We start from the raw sequence: 5,368 nt of genomic DNA on the forward strand, positions 1-5,368 counted from the left end.
GAGGGTCGGCTCATAGCTTGGTGTAAGGAGGGATGGAGGGGGCATCTGGAATATAAATGCCGTTGATTCTTCCATTTTTTCTGGGCCCCGGCAGACCCCTTGTGACTGGGTAGTGCTGGACAGCAGTGAGAGCAGTGGTGAGAGAGAGAGCCTTGTGAGACAGAGGATGCGTCTCAATTGGCATCCGATTCCCTACATAGTGCACTACTTTTGACCATTTGACCAGAGCCCCATGTGCCCTGGTCAAAAGTAGTGCACTACATAGAGAAAAGGCTATCACTTGGGACGCAACCGGAGAGAGGGGCTGAGAGACGGGATGATGTGAGAGGTGTCTGGTTTCGGCTGGGCAGGGTTGTGTTCAGTGCCTCGGAGCACATGACCTCAGGGTCACGGGCTCACGTCCCAGGAGGGCCACAGCTGTCTCACCACTAGGCCCCTGCCTCCCTCTGCTCTGCTGCATTATCAGACTGAAGGGAACTGACATGAATCACTCCTCACATTTCTAGTCTATTGTATTACTGTTTATTTCACAATGTTTTCTTTATAATACAAAATGCTTTTCATGTGATTTCTCTTTATAAATTGAGGAAATGTCAACAATTAGAAGTAAAAACAAATAACAATTGGTAAAAAAACATTTCATACTGTCCTGATATCAGCCGAGACAATAAAACAATTGGCTGAAAGCATACAATTCACACTTTTGACAGACAAATAATGACATATTTCCTGACCTTACTGATGACAATATCCACCCTATATAACAATAATCTGAAAATCTAGACCATAGATGAATCTCCCTGTTGTTTTATTCAGTTCATAATCACCCCTATACACATCCCTTGTTCCAGGCCTGACTGCCTGTTGAATCCTATGTGACATGCTTTAGCCATCCACAACACTGTGAACTGATTGGACCTTGGACCTTTAGTTACGACACTGAGCCGCTCTGCCGGCGCCAAGAACTACATTTAGGTTGTGATTAAGAGATGAGTCACTGTTTTGTTAAACACATCAATTTCCTGCCACTTAAGAGTGTGTCACCCCATCTAGAATTACATTTACACAACTTTAAAACGTGAATATGTCATGGATGATTGCAGACATCAAAACAAGGATTTTCTCGATTTTTCACATATTGAACAAATAAAGTTCATACTGGACTGTAGTTGGATCATATCAACAAATCCAATATCTTCTTGACAGTGACTAAAACAAACAAGGGAACCCCCTTGACAACATCCTTAGCCATGATAGTTTGTAATTAAACGCTGTAAATATGATTTATACGTCTTTATACATTTTTACATCTATACTAAAGAGGACATGACACAGAGTATATGTCTTTGACAGAGTGCGTAATCAACATCACACATAACATACAGTAGGAATGTGATGCTAACGGAAATGAAAGGTATAAAGAGCACGGTTGCTAAATTATTTCTTGATTTGACTCTGGAAAGTCATCAATACTGCGCCTCTCTCCTCCTGCAGTTCCCCTGTACGTAATTTCATTTATGACAGTATCATGGTAAAGGAGGGTCTCCCTGCTCATCTGTGGCAAATGAATGGTTGTTGCCCAGAATAATATGCAGAGGAATGCTATTCTAGAGCCATACTGTGACAATCTTCTTCATCTGAGGAACAGGATAGATCGGACCAAAGCGCAGCATAGTTAGTGTCCATGTTAATTTAATATCACTGAAAACAAAATACAAAATAACCAAGTGAAACAACGAAAATCGAAACAGTCCTGAAAGGTGACACAACACAAAGCAGGAAACAACGACCCACAAACACCAGGTGGGAACAGGCTACCTAAGTATTTTTTATATTTTTTATTTCACCTTTATTTAACCAGGTAGGCTAGTTGAGAACAAGTTCTCATTTACAACTGCGACCTGGCCAAGATAAAGCATAGCAGTGTGAACAGACAACAACATAGAGTTACACATGGAGTAAACAATAAACAAGTCAATAACACAGTAGAAAAAAAAAAAAAAAGAGTCTATAGACATTGTGTGCAAAAGGCATGAGGAGGTAGGCAAATAATTACAATTTAGCAGATTAACACTGGAGTTATAAATGATCAGATGGTCATGTGCAGGTAGAGATACTGGTGTGCAAAAGAGCAGAAAAGTAAACAAATAAAAACAGTATGGGGATGAGGTAGGTAGATTGGGTGGGCTATATACCGATGGACTATGTACAGCTGCAGTGAACGGTTAGCGGCTCAGATAGCAGATGTTTAAAGTTGGTGAGGGAGATAAAAGTCTCCAACTTCAATGATTTTTGCAATTCGTTCCAGTCACAGGCAGCAGAGAACTGGAAGGAAAGGCGGCCAAATGAGGTGTTGGCTTTAGGGATGATCAGTGAGATACACCTGCTGGAGTGCGTGCTACGGGTGGGTGTTGCCATCGTGACCAGTGAACTGAGATAAGGCGGAGCTTTACCTAGCATGGATTTGTAGATGACCTGGAGCCAGTGGGTCTGGCAACGAATATGTAGCGAGGGCCAGCTGACTAGAACATACAGGTCGCAGTGGTGGGTGGTATAAGGTGCTTTAGTAACAAAACGGATGGCACTGTGATAAACTGCATCCAGTTTGCTGAGTAGAGTATTGGAAGCTATTTTGTAGATGACATCGCCGAAGTCGAGGATCGGTAGGATAGTCAGTTTTACTAGGGTAAGTTTGGCGGCGTGAGTGAAGGAGGCTTTGTTGTGAAATAGAAAGCCGATTCTAGATTTGATTTTGGATTGGAGATGTTTGATATGAGTCTAGGAGAGTTTACAGTCTAGCCAGACACCTAGGTACTTATAGATGTCCACATATTCTAGGTTGGAACCATCCAGGGTGGTGATGCTAGTCGGGCGTGAGGGTGCAGGCAGCGAACAGTTGAAAAGCATGCATTTGGTTTTACTAGCGTTTAAGAGCAGTTGGAGGCCATGGAAGGAGTGTTGTATGGCATTGAATCTCGTTTGGAGGTTAGATAGCACAGTGTCCAATGAAGGGCCAGAAGTATACAGAATGGTGTCGTCTGCGTAGAGGTGGATCAGGGAATCACCCGCAGAGAGAGCAACATCATTGATATATACAGAGAAAATAGTCGGCCCAAGAATTTAACCCTGTGGCACCCCCATAGAGACTGCCAGAGGACCGGACAACATGCCCTTCGATTTGACACACTGAACTCTGTCTGCAAAGTAGTTGGTGAACCAGGCAAGGCAGTCATTTGAAAAACCGAGGCTACTGAGTCTGCCGATAAGAATATGGTGATTGACAGAGTCGAAAGCCTTGGCCAGGTCGATGAAGACGGCTGCACAGTACTGTCTTTTATCGATGGCGGTTAAAATATAATTTAGTACCTTGAGCGTGGCTGAGGTGCACCCGTGACCAGCTCGGAAACCATATTGCACAGCGTAGAAGGTACGGTGGGATTCGAGATGGTCAGTGATCTGTTTGTTGACTTGGCTTTCGAAGACCTTAGATAGGCAGGATGGATATAGGTCTGTAACAGTTTGGGTCCAGGGTGTCTCCCCCTTTGAAGAGGGGGATGACCGCGGCAGCTTTCCAGTCCTTGGGGATCTCAGACGATATGAAAGAGAGGTTGAACAGGCTGGTAATAGATGTTGCGACAATGGGGGCGGATAGTTTCAGAAATAGAGGGTCCAGATTGTCAAGCCCAGCTGATTTGTACGGGTCCAGATTTTGCAGCTCTTTCAGAACAACTGCTATCTGGATTTGGGTAAAGGAGAAGCTGGGGAGGCTTGGGCGAGTAGCTGCGGAGAGTGCGGAGCTGTTGGCCGAGGTTGGAGTAGCCAGGTGGAAGGCATGGCCAGCCGTTGAGAAATGCTTGTTGAAGTTTTCGATTATCATGGATTTATCGGTGGTGACCGTGTTACCTAGCCTCAGTGCAGTGGGCAGCTCGGAGGAAGTGCTCTTGTTCTCCATGGACTTTACAGTGTCCCAAAACTTTTTGGAGTTAGAGCTACAGGATGCAAATTTCTGTTTGAAAAAGCTGGCCTTTGCTTTCCTGACTGACTGCGTGTTTTGGTTCCTGACTTCCCTGAACAGTTGCATAACGCGTGGACTATTCAATGCTATTGCAGTCCGCCACAGGATGTTTTTGTGCTGGTCGAGGGCAGTCAGGTCTTGAGTGAACCAGGGGCTATATCTATTCTTAGTTCTGCATTTTTTGAACGGAGCATGCCTATCTAAAATGGTGAGGAAGTTACTTTTAAAGAATGACCAGGCATCCTCAACTGACGGGATGAGGTCAATATCCTTCCAGGATACCCGGGCCAGGTCGATTAGAATGGCCTGCTCGCAGAAGTGTTTTAGGGAGCGTTTGACAGTGATTAGGGGTGGTCGTTTGACTGCGGACCCGTAGCGGATACAGGCAACCAGGCAGTGATCGAGGAGATCCTGATTGAAGACAGCGGAGGTGTATTTGGAGGGCCAGTTGGTCAGGATAACGTCTATGAGGGTGCCCTTGTTTACAGATTTAGGGTTGTACCTGGTGGGCTCCTTGATGATTTGTGTGAGATTGAGGGCATCTAGCTTAGATTGTAGGACTGCTGGGGTGTTTCGCATATTACAGTTTAGGTCACCTAGCAGAACAAACTCTGAAGCTAGATTGGGGGCGATCAATTCACAAATGGTGTCCAGGGCACAGCTGGGAGCTGTGGGGGGTCGGTAGCAAGCGGCAACAGTGAGAGACTTATTTCTGGAGAGATTAATTTTTAAAATTAGAAGTTCGAACTGTTTGGGTATGGACCTGGAAAGAATGACATTACTTTGCAGGCTATCTCTGCAGTAGACTACAACTCCTCTCCCTTTGGCAGTCCTATCTTGACGGAAAATGTTAGTAGTTGGGTATGGAAATCCCAGAATTTTTGGTGGCCTTCCTAAGCCAGGATTCAGACACAGCAAGGACATCAGGGTTGGCAGAGTGTGCTAAAGCAGTGAGTAAAACAAACTTAGGGAGGAGGCTTCTGATGTTGACATGCATGAAACCAAGGCTTTTTCGATCACATAAGTCAACAAATGAGGGTGCCTGGGGACATGCATGGCCTGGGTTTACCTCCACATCACCTGCGGAACAGAGGAGGAGTAGGATGAGGGTGCGGTTAAATGCTATCAAAACTGGTCGCCTAGAGCTTTGGGGACAAAGAATAAAAGGAGCAGATTTCTGGGCGTGGTAGAATATATTCAGGGCATAATGCGCAGACAGGGGTATGGTGGGGTGTGGGTACAGCGGAGGTAAGCCCAGGCACTGGGTGATGATAAGATAAGTTGTATCTCTGGACATGCTGGTTGTAATGGGTGAGGTCACAGCATGTGTGGGAGGTGGGACAAAAGAGGTAT

Source organism: Oncorhynchus mykiss, chromosome 8, assembly GCF_013265735.2.
Source record: "Oncorhynchus mykiss isolate Arlee chromosome 8, USDA_OmykA_1.1, whole genome shotgun sequence".
In the NCBI taxonomy this organism is placed as follows: Eukaryota; Metazoa; Chordata; class Actinopteri; order Salmoniformes; family Salmonidae; genus Oncorhynchus; species Oncorhynchus mykiss.